General features: G+C 44.7%; 1 pseudogene; it reads right to left on the bottom strand.

Annotated features, from left to right (window-relative positions):
• Positions 1–884: 884 nt before the first annotated feature.
• Positions 885–13,667, bottom strand: part of LOC105705287 (epidermal growth factor receptor substrate 15-like 1) — a 40,417-nt pseudogene continuing 27,634 nt past the window's right edge.

Here is a 13,667-nt window from a genome sequence, read left to right as displayed (position 1 = left end):
GAACTGCTGGAAGACATAAAGCAGAGGGAAGAATGATGAAAAATAAAGGGAAAAGAAGGAAAGTCAGCCTGGAATAAAAACAAAGGGGCTGTAGGACTTGAAAACTCTAGACTCTGAGATAGCAGGCGACACGGGGCACAGGTGTGAGAAGTGGTGCTGAGGAGTAATTGAAGACCCGCAGATGAAGCATATAGACAGCCCAACCCCAACCCCTCCCTACTACAGGGCCAGATCTGCCTACCCAGGAACTTCTCCCAGTCAAAAACTGAGGACAGTTGTTTTCTCTTTCACTTCTTTTTTATTGTGGTAAAATACACATAATATAAAATTTATATTCTTAACATTTTTTGTATTAAAGTATTTTATATTATTCATTCAAATTTCATTTTATACAATGAATGCATACACCGCTGGGGGAGCATCTGAGTGATGCGTGGAAGGGCAGGGATGTCTGCAGCTATGAGCGGGGAGGCCTCGGGGAGGCCCTGGGTGCTTCCTCTCCTCGGCTGAACAACGTGTGTTCGTTCCCAGAGGAAGAGCTGGATGCAGTCAGCCCTGGATGGCACAGTAGAGAGAGGCACCTGCAGACGTGGTGGCTAAGGCCTCTGTAAGGGCTTCCCGAGAAGATGTGACCTTTCCAGGCTTTGCAGGCGAGTGTGCTCACCCTGAACGAACCCCCGAGTCCTAGTCCTTGGTGAACGGTGGCTATGACATGTGTGTGTGTATATGGACATCTGTACTGCCCCCTCTCTGGAACCCGCCCGTGCCCTGTCCTGCCTGCACACACCCACGTCTAGGCGGAGGACAAGTTCTACGTCCTCCTACTCCTGCCATTGCAACTACGCCAGCCTCTCCGGTTCCGCCTTCTCACTCTCCCGCTTGGTTCACGCCAGCTGCTGTCCCTCACTGCCAGACTTCGAAGGTAAGGAAGGGTTTTTCGTGAATAGGTCTGGGGTATATGGGTCGTTCTTTGTCTGCTTCTTGAAGAAGCCTTCGGTGGCGGAGACTCAGAATGGATTACTTTCTTTGAAAGATCCTCCAAATGGATCTGTTGAAGCTGCTGCTGTTCTGCAAAGGGGTCATTCTGGAATGGGTCACCTTTGGAGGGGTCAGCTCCTTTAAATGGGTCAGATTTGAAGGGGTCTTCTGTTTGGAAAGGATCTGGATGCAACTCTTGAGTGTTGTTGCTAAATAACAAGGCTTTATTTTTGAAAGTATCATCCGTGGCTCCAAAATCTGCCCCCCTGCCAGGGGGAGGACTTTGCTCAGGTCAGCCAGGTTGGTGAGGCCGGCATCGTGGGTTCCGTCAAGCACTGGTCATACTGCTCTGGCTCCAGTGGGCCTCCTGGCAGCTTTCGTGCAGTTGGGAAAGTTGCTCCTTGCCTGGTTGATTTTGTCTTGCGTTGACTTCATGGACTCGATGATGGTTTCCAGCTGGACTCGCTCAGCCTGCGTGCTCTGCTCCAGCTGGGTTTCCTCGTGCTGCAATCGGTTCAGCTCTGACTTGGCTCGGTTCAGATTGTCTTCCTGGGACTTTAAGTCAGATTCCTGAGGCTGGATTTGCGTTTTCAATGATGAGATCATCTGAGTCTCATCCTGGCTTTTCTGCCAGACGTCGCTCAGCATGTCTCAGAGCTTGGCCTTCTGCTAGTCCATCTTGTCCAGGCAGTCTTGAGCGTCTTGTTTCTGAGCCTTGAGCTTTTGCAAAGTGCTTGTTTCCCAGTCTAGGTCATTTTGTAATTCCTGTACCTCGCTGGTTTTCTGTCTGATTGCTTCTTCCTTTTCACTTATGTCTTGTTCCAGTGAATATTTCTCTCTTTGTAACTGGGTGATCTCTTGACCGATGTCATCAAGCTCCTTCACACCAGTAAACTCCCTAGAGCCAAGACAGCCCAAACTGTCTGGGCTGGGAGTGCCTCTCTCTGAGGGTGGAAACATGTCCAGTGAGAGGACTTAAGAGGGGTCGATGCCTTTACTGACTTTCTGCTGAATGAAATGCATAGCTAAGCAAATTGGTCTTCGCTTAACTTCTTCACTTGCCTCGTATTGTGTGGGCCCATATGTGTGCTAGAAGGTTCTGGGTGAGGCCTGAGTGCACGAAGATCTCCTTCACCTTCTGGCCACTCACATAGCCGTCCAGATCCAGGTCAGTCTTCAGGAATATCTTGTCAAATTGCATCTTGTCTGCCACCAGCTCCACTCAGTTCACTGTTGGCTGTGTTTGCTTGAGGCTGTGTTTTGGGACAGGCTCCCTGTGCTGCTGAGGCTGTTGACGCCACCATGGGATGGTATGGAGCACAGGCTGTCTTTTGGTGGGGGGCTGGCAGACAGGACGGGGATGGCACCAGGGAACACAGTCCTGTTTCTCTTGGAGGATGGGATGATGGATGGGGGCAGGGCAGAGGGCACAGGCTCCTTCACAAGGGCTTGGTATACCAAGAGCATGGCCACAGCAAACTCATCTCGGTCCAAGTGCCCATCCTGATTGATGTTACTGAGGTCCCAGACCCGGCCCAGGACATCAAGAGGCAGCTTTGAGTTCATGAGGACCGGCTTGAGTTTGTCTCCAAAGAGCAAACTGTTGATGGGTAAGAGGCTTTCAACTATCCAATCAAATTTGGCCTTTTCTTCCACCGTCACAGCCCAGAGGGCCTCGGCAGAGGGTGGCACGACCATCAGAGAGCTGCTGGTGTCATGGAATTTAGGCAGCAGCAGGCTCAAACAGATTGCTCAAGGTAATTCCATGGCCACTCTGTGCACGGCCGCCAGTCTCAGTGAAACCCTGTTTATCCAAGAACCCTTTACTTTCTGGGTCGGCCAAGTCCCATATCGTCCCAAGGATAATGTCCGAGAGGCCAGACTTCTTTAGAGAAAACGCAGCTTCCCTCACCTCCACCCTCCCTGTGTATGCCGGATCAACCTGCTTGTAATAAGATTCATACACTGAATTTCCAGTGGGAATCTGCTGGAAGAGGGGATGAGCGGTTCCGCCATCTTCCCGCGGACTCGGGCCTCTTAACTATTTTTAGAGTTGTAGTTGTATAGTTGTACAACTACTGTAACAGTTCAGTTGTATAGTTCACTGTTTTGGGGTTTTCCATTGTTGTTTCTGAAACAGAGCCTTACTCTGTCTCCAGTGCAGTGGCACAATCATAGCTCATTGTAGCCTCCACCTCCCAGCTAAATCAACCCTCCCACCTCAGCCTCCCAAGTAGCTGGGACTCCACGTGTGCATCACCACACCTAATTTTTTTTTTAAGAGATGGGATCTTGAGATGTTGCCCAAGCTGGTCTCAAACTCCTGGCCTCGGGCAGTCTCCCCTCCTCAGCCTCCCAAAGTGCTGAGATTACAGGCGTGAGTCACTGCGTCTGACCCCAGTTCAGTGTTTTTAGATATATTCATAATGGTATTTTGCAGGGGTTTTTTTGGTATGTTATTTATTTTTTATTATTTATATGTATATATTTTATTGCATTTTAGGTTTTGGGGTACATGTGAAGAACATGCAAGATTGTTGCATAGGTACATACATGGCAATGTGGTTTGCTGCCTTCCTCCCCATCACCTATATCTGGCATTTCTCCCCATGTTACCTCTCCCCAACTTCCCACCCCCTGCTGTCCCTCCCCTACCCCTACAGACCCGAGTGTGTGATGCGCCCCTCCCTGTGTCCATGTGTTCTCATGGTTCAACACCCACCTATGAGTGAAAACATGCAGTGTTTGATTTTCTGTTCTTGTGTCAGTTTGCTGAGAATGATGGTTTCCAGATTCATCCATGCCCCTACAAAGGACATGAACTCATCGTTTTTTATGGCTGCATAGTATTCCATGGTGTATATGTGCCACATTTTCCCTGTCCAGTCTATCATTGATGGGCATTTGGGTTGGTTCCAAGTCTTTGCTATCGTAAACAGTGCTGCATTGAACATTTGTGTGCATGTGTCCTTACAATAGAACAATTTATAATCCTTTGGATAAATACCCAGTAATGGGATTGCTGGGTCAAATGAGATGGGGTCTCTGTCACCAAGGCTGAAGTGCATTGGCAGAATCATAGCTCACTGCATCCTCAAACTCCTGGACTCAAGTGATCCTCCCATCTCAGCCTCCCAAGTACCTGGACTACAAATGCATGCCACCACATCCAGATAATACATTCATAATGTTGTTGCAACTGTCACCACCATCCATTTCCTTAACTCTTTTAGTCTTGTAAAACCAAAACTCCATATCCATTAAACAATAACTTCCTATTCCCCCTTTCTTCCAGCCCCTGGCATACTACTTTCTGCCTCTGTGATTTTGAGCTCTCTAAGTATCTCATCTAAGTGGAATCATACAGTATTTGTCTTTTTGTGACTGGCTCCTTTCACTGAGCATCATGTTCCTTTGTAAGGCTGAATAATATTTTATTGTATGTATAGATCACACTTAGCTTATTCATTCCTCCATCAATGAACAGTTGGGTTGCTTTGACATTTTAACTATTGTGAACAATGCTGTTATTAACATGGGTATCCAACCATCTCTTCAAGACCCTGCTTTCAATTATTTTGGGTATATACCCAGTGGTGGAATGGCATATGGATCATATGGTAATTCTATGTTTAACTTTTTGAGGAACCACCATGCTGGTTTTCATGGCAGCTGCACCATTTTATATTTCCACCAACAGTTCACAAGCATTCCAATTTCTCTATATCCTTGCTAACACTTATTTTTTATAGCAACCATCATAATGCAGGGAGATGTTCTTAATTTTTTTAAAAAATACAGAAAGCGAAGAATTTTCAAAAAAAAAAAAAGTTATTCTCAACTTTAAAAGCCATCTGGGGAAAAGTAGAGGACCTAATAATGAGTATCACCAGAGTCAAGGCTCCCATCCAATTTCATGTAGAGGTCCCCCAGCATAACAGCCTGCTCCCCACCTGTCCCGTTAAAAAGCCTGACAGTCAACAATCCAGGTTCTAGACACAGAGCTCTCAATTTAGCCTCTTTATTGCTTTGGTTTTAAGCATGAACAATGTACCTAATATTTGCAATGTAAAAATTAAACATCAAGTAGTAACCCCTCTCCCCAAAAAAGAGCAAAGACAATTCAGGATACAGATTACTGAAAACACAAGCAAAACAAAATCTGTAAAACCAAGAATTATATTCCATGAATAAATGAGCCATACGGGAATAAGAAAGAGCTCTTAGAATTCAAAAATGTGGCTATATAATTCCAGAAATTTAAAGAATGCAATGGAAGGATTGAAAGATAAATTTGAAAGTATCTCTTTGTGTATTAAAAAAAAGATTTTAAAAATATGAGAGAAATTTTAAGAACAAGGGATCAATCCATGAAGTCCAACAACAGATTGACAAGGATTTTGGAAAGAGATGCAAAGAGTAAGAAACTAGCAAGGAAATAATATAAGAGAATATAACAACGTTGAAAAAGGACACAAGTTATTAGATTAAACAGAGATTCCTCTAAGTAAAGGCTCAAAGAATAAAAAAAAAAGACTTAACAGAGATTCCTCTAAGTAAAGGCACAAAGGATGAAAAAACACTCCTACCTAGACATGGCATTATGAAATTTCAGAATACCAAGGATAAAGAGATGGTTAATGTATGCAGAAAAAAGGAAAGAAAAAAAAAGAAAAACAGGTTTCTTCCTAAAAGAGAATAGCAGTGAGCTTGGCATCAGACTTACCAGCATCAGTGAAACGGGGATGCAAGGGAGCAAGCTCTAAAGGAAACTTATTTCCAACTTAGAATTCTATATCCAGGATGAAGGTAAAATGGACCCTTCAAAGTAGGCAAGGAGTCCAAAGTTTACCTCTCGTAATCCCTTTCTTAGGGAGCTACTTGAAGTTAGAGCTGGGATAAAATAAGAGTATAAAACAAGAAATAAGCCATGGATTCAGGAGAACAACCAAATCCAACCCTGGAGAGCAGTGAGTAGAGATCAGATTAGAACAGAAAGACACAGGGTTCTGGGAATTAACAGCAGCAAGAAAAGTCTGATTTAAAGTTAGAAAATTTGAGGCTTTGATAAAGTCAAGTACTGGCATATTAAAAAATATATTATTTGAACTAAATGTTAGGCACAATTTACATTGAAAGGCAAAGTAGTGATAACATTAGAACCACAGAGAATAAACCCTAGTGTAGTAATGTGCACATAAGTAAACAACATTTACATGCTTATAGTAATATAAATAGCACCTCCTCTTTTTTTTTTTTTTTTTTTTTTTTTTGAGATGGAGTCACTCTGTCACCCAGGCTGGAGTGCAGTGGCACAATCTCGGCTCACTGCAACCTCTGTCTCCCAGGTTCAAGCAATTCTCAGCCTCCAGAGTAGCTGGGACTACAGGCACAAGCCACCACGCCTAGCTAATATTGGTATTTTTAGTAGATACAGGGTTTCACCATATTGGTCAGGCTGGTCTCAAACTTCTGACTTCAGGTGATTCACCCGCCTTGGTCTCCCAAAGTGCTGGGATTACAGGTGTGAGCCACTGTGCCTGGCCTAATGCTTGCTTATTGCTTATAAAATCAACATATAGAGAGATCCCAGGCAAATCTATGATGGTTACAGAATACAATAAAGCAGCTACTAACCTTGAAGTGGCAGGAAGTGGGGCAAGGCGGAAGGAAGGATGTGAGCAGAAGTTTCCTTGCCTTCAGAGTGAAGTCAGGATACAGTGGACAATATAAGACATGAAGTGTAAGGATGCTGCACAAGTGTCTGAGGGAAGAAGAAACCAAGCACCATGATAGAACTCTGTTTGAATGATCCAGTCTTCCTCCCTCATGGAAAGAAACTGATACTGATCCATCAAGAAGCAGGGATAGAAGCTTGTTTATATTGTCATTTATTTTAGAGACTATAAAAGTGACTAACGAAAGGAACCAAAGTAGGGATGCTTGGCTAAAAAAATAGTTATCTTTGGGGAGTGAGGTTGCTTTGATTGAAGGACTGCCCAAGAGTGAGGGTGACAGAGGAACCAGGATTAGGAGACCGAGAAAAGAGGACAATTGAGATCCAGCAGTATTATTAGAGCTGGATATGGAAGTGAATTTTTCACTACGTAAGCCAATAAAGTCTGCTTTTGAGTTCGGTTTCTAGAACTTGCCATTAAAAATGCCCAATACATGCCAACTACCCCTCCCCTTCTACCTCCCACCTCACCTCCAGTTAAGGTCTTTGCCTTTCCATCTTTATAAACTTGCATTGTCAGATGCCTTGTGTATATATTTACATAAGAAGTTCAAAGTTCCTAGCTATGTGAGTTCAAAGTAGAATTATCATCTAATTGATAAGTCCAAGTTTATCTAGCAATTCTATAAAGAAGTCCAGGTGCAGTGACTTGTGCCTGTAACTGCAATGCCTTGGGAGGCCAAGGTGGGAGGATTGCTTGAGCCTGGAAGTTTGAGAGCAGCCTGAGGAATATAGTGGAGACCCTGTCTTTAAAACAAATTTTTTTTATTAGCTGGGCATGGTGGCACATCCCTGTAGTTCCAACTACCCTGAAGGCTGAGACAGGAGGCTCACTTGAGGCCAGGAATTGGAGGCTGCAGTGAGCTATAATTTCACCACTGCATTCTAGCCTGGATGACAGAGCATGACCCTGTTTCTAAACAAGAATAAAAATAAAGAATAATTTTTTTTGAGACAGAATCTCTCCTTGCTGCACAGGCTGGATTGCAGTGGTGCAATCTCAGCTCACTGCAACCTCCGCTTCCTGGGCTCAAGCAATTCTCCTGCCTCAGCCTCCTGGGTAGCTGAGATTACAGGCACCCACCATGCCTGGCTGTGTGTGTGTGTGTGTGTGTGTGTGTGTGTGTGTGTGTGTGTGTGTGTGTTTAGTAGAGATGGGGTTTCACCATGTTGGCCAGGTTGGTCTCAAACTCTTGACATCAAGTGATCCACTAGCCTTGGCCTCCCAAAGTGCTGTGATTACAGGCGTAAAAAAATTTTGTAAAGTAAGGAGAAGGCCGAGGTGGGAGGATGGCTTGAGCCCAGGAGTTTAAGACCAGTCTAAGCAACATGACAAAACCCTGTTTCTACAAGAAACATAAAATTAGTCAGGCATGGTGGCACATGCCTATAATCCCAGCTACTCAGAGGTTGAGGTGAAAGAATCACCTGAGCCCAGGAGGTTGAGGCTGCAGTAAGCCATGACCAAGCCACTGTACTCTAGCTTTGGGCATCGGAGTGTGACCTTGTCTCAAAAAAAAAAAAAAAAAGGGAAAAAAAGTAAGGAGATTGATGATTTAAAGAGACTAGATTGTGTGCCTCAGTTGAGTTTCTGGGTTTGAGGCCTCTCTCGTAGCCACTCCAAGAATATTCTTGGATTGAGCCCTGAAATTCTGCTGGTTGAACAAAAGGCATGGCTGTCTTCTTTCATTTTTAGAATCATAGAGTCCTGGAATACCAGAAATGAAAGGATTTTAGAGATCATCTGGTGTAACACCCCCATTTTTACACATGAGAAATTGGGTCCCTGGGAGCTTCTGTGGTTTGCTCAGAGGACACTCTGAGGGTGAGTGGCAAAGCCAAGACTGAGCTGAGTTTCTCCAGGCTTGCAGTCCCTGGCTCCTTGTGTTGAGTCTTTAGGGAGGAGGAAGAAAGATGATAGCAAAGTGATAGGGTCAGAACTGCAGAGTCAAATGAGAAGCACAAACAGGGATACAAAGGTTTCTTGAATGACAGTGACTGACTCCCAGGTCTCCCCAGGGGCCTCCCTACCCAGGGCTTTCTCTGAATGTGGCCAGTGCTCGGGAATTCTGAGGCCCTTTTGATGCTAAGACCCTGGATCTGGGAGACTAAGACACGTGAACTGGCAAATCCTTCCTGTGTCTTCTAGGTGTGCAGAGGTGTGCCAGGACACCTCCCAGCTGGCATCGAGGTCGGCAGCATCTTGACATGTGGGTCGGGGTTCTCTGGGTCATACTGTGGTGCTTTGAACTCTTTTCTGTTGGAGAAACATTTTATTATTCTTTAAAACCTAATCAATAGTATGGTATAGTCTTGTTTAAATGTTAGATAATCACATTGAAGAAACATCTAAAGGAGAAAAAAATTGCCCTTAGCCTCACAAACTTTACCCAATAAGTGACTTCCTTTTTGCTTTTTCTTTTCTGGCCCTTGTCCGTGTGCACACATAATTTTGCTTGGTTGTAATCAGAAGAAACAAACAATTTTGTATTAAAGCAATGAAGTTTTAATGATATATACATATACAAAGCAAATGGCTATAAAGCAAAATTTATGCAGGTTTATAGGGGAAAAGTCCATTTTAAAGGGGAAAGTATGGAATAATAGAACATCTTAGAGTAGTCCGTTTAGGATGGTGCTTAGAAGACTTTAATAACATTTCTTCTCTTTCTTTTTTATGTTATTCCTTAACCAAGTCATGATGAAATAAATGTTGTATATGTTCAGCTTATATTTGTACCATTTGATTTTTAAAACAACCATGGTGCTTCATGAGAAAAAAAAATCATAGATCTTGGTGCTGGAAGGAATCTTAGAGACATGACTTCCACCCCAGTGAGAGGCCAATTGCCCATAGCATTTGGGATTATGTAAGGAAAGCCTAATTTTCATATCCCTCTATCTTGCCACACAAATTCAGTCAAACTGAAGTAATATGTGAACAAATATGGACCTATTATTTACTATGCATCTAATGCTGGGCATGATTGGGTTCACAACATGGTAGACCCTTTGCCCACAAGGTCCTTACAAACTCCTTGAAAAATGGAGGCAAAAGTACATTAAAAAGTACATTAAACTGTCAGTGAATTGAGCCTATGTATTATATATTTAGTTGTCTGATTTCTGTCTATATTCTCCTAATACTTTGAGAAACATTTGCTTCTCCCAATTCTGGAGGCTGGGAAGTCCAAGATCAAGGTGCCAGCAGATCCAGTGCCTGGTGAGGGTTGCTTCCTGGCTTGTAGACACTCATCTTCTCTCTGTATCCTCACAGAGCAGAGGCAACAAGTGAGCTCTGGTTAGGTCATCTCTTTATAAGGACATCAGTCCCATTGTGGAGGTTCTACCTTATGACTTCCTTCACACCCAGTTACCTCCCAGAGGCCCCATCTTCAAACACCACCACATTGGAAATTAGGGCTTCAACGTGAATTTGGGAGGGAACATTCAGTCCAAACCACCCTTCTGCATGCCTGCCCACTGTGGCTGACTGCCATTTTCTGTTGCAGTCATGCTGGGGCTGCCTCCTAGCTGCTAGCTTTCTTGTTATCTCTCCAGTTCTAGACTTTAAGCAAACTGGTCTTTCTCATTACTGTACCTCCAATAGCATAAGGCAGATTGTACTATGTGAAAAGAGAGGTGGTCTTTGTACCTCTTATAACTCTTCCACATGGACACACTAATGAGAAGGACATGAATACTCTGGCTTCCCTAAAATGTAGGCACTGATGGCACCTGCCCCTATAATTGTGTATTCATCAGGATAATTCATAAAAAGCAATCTACTTTCCCTAGGTTTAACAGAAAGGGATTTACAAGGAATCAATCATGTGCATGGCTCATGGTATCAAAGACAGACTCTACAATGAGGGTACTAGTCTGTTCTCACACTGCTTATTAAACTATACCCGAGACTGGGTAATTTATAAAGGAAAGAGGTTTAATTGACTCATAGTTCGGCAGGGCTGGGAGGCCTCAAGAAACTCACAAACATAGTGGAAGGTGAAGGAAACACATCCTTCTTCACATGATGGCAGGAAGGGGAAGCGCAAGTGAAGTGGGGGCAAGCCCCTTATAAAACCATCAGCTCTTGTGAGAACTTACTCTCATAAGAACAACATGCAGGTAACTGTCCCCATGATTAAATTACCTCCCCCCAGGTCCCTCCCATGACACGTGGGGATTATGGGAACTGCAACTCAAGATGAGATTTGGGTGGGGACACAGCCGAACCGTATTACTAAGCTACCAGAAGCAACTCCCAAAGTCACAGCACAGAACTGTGCCTCCAAGTTTCCTGCCACAGTCAGGAAATTCCTGGTCAAATCAGGAAGCTACCACTGCAACCAGTGAAACCAAAGTCACACCACATTGCTGCAATTCAGTCCCCTACCCTTCTTGGCTCCAAATTCAAGTCTCCCCCAGTGCAGCTGGTTGATACTATCTACATCACAGCCAGAGATGTAGCTGCAAGGGAGTTAGGGAGTGTCATTCTTAGCTTCCCAGACTCTAGAATAATAGCACTCCAGAGGAACAGAGGTTGAAGTAAAGGCTAAGGGATCCCAGCCACACTATCTTCCACATTGACAGAGAGGGAAATATGGTTTGGAAATTTCTCCCCTTCAAATCTCATGTCATGATTTGATTTCTACTATTGGAGGTGGGGCCTAGTGGGAGGTGTTTGGGTCATGGGGGCAGATGCTTCATGTACATCTTAGTGCCAGCCTCAGGGAAATGAGTGAGTTCTCACTCTGTGAGATCACATGAGAGCCAGTTGTTTAACAGAACATAACACATCCCCCGCCCCCCTCCTGCGCTCTCTCTCACCATGTGACATGCTGGCTCCCTTTGCCTTCTGCCATGAGTAAAAGCTTCCCAAGGTCCTCACCAGAGGCCAAACAGATGCCTGCAGCCTGCAGAACCATGATTCAAAAATAAACCATTTTTCTTTATAAATCATCCAGCCTCTGGTATTCCTTTATAGTAGTGCAAAACAGACTAACACTGATGGAAATGCACCAGAATTAAGGAGTGGCCTTGTGTGCTCCCCGTCTACTCATTTTAGTTAGAGCAATTAATCATCTAGGTCAACAAACATTTATTGAACCTCTACTATCAGGAACTGCACTGGGGGCTGAGAACATCAAGATGACTCCCACACTCATGCTGCCTCTAAGGAGCTCACAGTTTAATGGGAAAAACAACTTGATGAACCAGTGGTTACAACACAGAGAAGGGTTTCTAGCAGAAATTTGCACAAAGTGCTCAGGGACCCCAGATGAAGCACACACTCTGGGTTCCTCTCCTCTGAGAGGATCAACCAAGTGTCTGCTGCTTCTTTTGATGTCCCTGGTTTTCCCCAAGTGTTTCCTCTGAATGAACTCTGCTGTCAGAGTCAAGGCAATCAGAGTTATAGATCACTTGAAAGCTGGCTGAGCTGCCTCAGGTCTGTTTTGTTGTCATTGTTTTCACAAAGCACTGAAATGACTTTCCTTAAGCAAAACAGCTTTCAGCACTTATTAATACAGTTTTTTCATACATGCACTTACGTGTGTGTTTATTTAGTTCTGCTCATATCTGTGTGCAAGCATCACTTGCGTATATATCCAGACCATCCTTTGTGTACATCTGTCTCCATGAATGTTTGTGGGGTCACAGGTATCTGGGGCTGTCATTCCACATGGGAGTGTCTGTGTGCATGGTCTTTCAGCTAGTTTGTTGTTTGTAAAAAGGCATGAATGTAGATGAAAGTTTGAGGAAGGTCAAATAAGAATAAATAAATTCAAGGAGGCATCAACAAAGAGAGGAAAATAGATGTGTGCAGGCACCATGTGTAAGTGGTTCTCACAGTGAATGGTGAAGGTGGCCTTAAGAGCATCTTGTTTTCTTTCCAGAGCTATCTTAGAAGTTCTCTTCTATTATTTCCATGTAAAGCGACCCTTGAGTACAAGATTAGTCCCCAAACAGCACCCAGGCCCCTGCTCATCTCCTCCCCTCTATGCTGTGTGTTCCTGGAGAACAGAAATGGGTCTTTTTCATCTCTGGAGCCACAGTGTACAATGTCCACCACAAAAGTGGTGCTCAAGAAAGAAACCAGGAGGGAGGCAGAGAGGCAGGGAGAAAACAAGGAAGCGGGGAGGGAGGCAGGGAGCGGGGGAGGGAGGCAAGGTGGGAGGGAGGAAGGGGCAGGCAGAAGAGAGGAGGCAAGCAGCCCTATTCATCAAGAGTAGACAATTAGCCCATGGTAATAGAACTGAGCTAACAAACTGCTGGACAAGATAGATAAGCAGTAACCCACGGGAGCAAAGGATGACCCCCTCCCCAACCCACTTCATATCTTGGTCCAAGTCAGTTGCTCCCCTGCCCATCCGTGGACTCTTGGCCCTCAAGGATGGAGGGAGGTCCTTGAGTTGACCTCCATGAAGTGCATTTATCTACACAGATGCCCAGCCTGCAGTGGCATGGGTGAAGCTCAAGCTGTGGGCTGTGAGTCGGGGTCTTTTGTTGAGGTCCTGCTTCTCTGAATGACTTTGAGTAAATCACTTAAGCTCTCCGGGCCTCACCGGCAAGTGTCCTTATCCATTAAATGATATACTGTGTGAGCTCTAAGATTCCTTCTTACCCTGGAATCCTGTGATACCCTGCATTGCCGGCCAACTTCTGCCTCCCCTGCCATCCCGGGGCCTCTGGACTCTGTTTGTAACAAAGGCCTTGGGAATGCAGCCCTTCCCCTCCAGCCACTGCCTCCTCCCTGGACAATAACCAGTTCTCAGCAGCCACACAGGCCTAATATTTGAGGAAAACAGCACTACCTCCCGACAAGCAGACAGGATCAAAAAACAAGGTAACAGTACTAAAGTGCAGGCCAGCACCAAATCTCAGGCCAGATGCAGAGGTCAGCGTCGGAGGTTGCTCCAGCAAGACTTACACGATCTAATTAAATCCACCC

This window comes from Aotus nancymaae, unplaced genomic scaffold, assembly GCF_030222135.1.
Source record: "Aotus nancymaae isolate 86718 unplaced genomic scaffold, 86718_ANA_hifiasm-v0.15.2.pri h1tg000079l, whole genome shotgun sequence".
Lineage (NCBI taxonomy): Eukaryota > Metazoa > Chordata > Mammalia > Primates > Aotidae > Aotus > Aotus nancymaae.
This window is presented reverse-complemented; position numbering and strand designations above follow the sequence as displayed.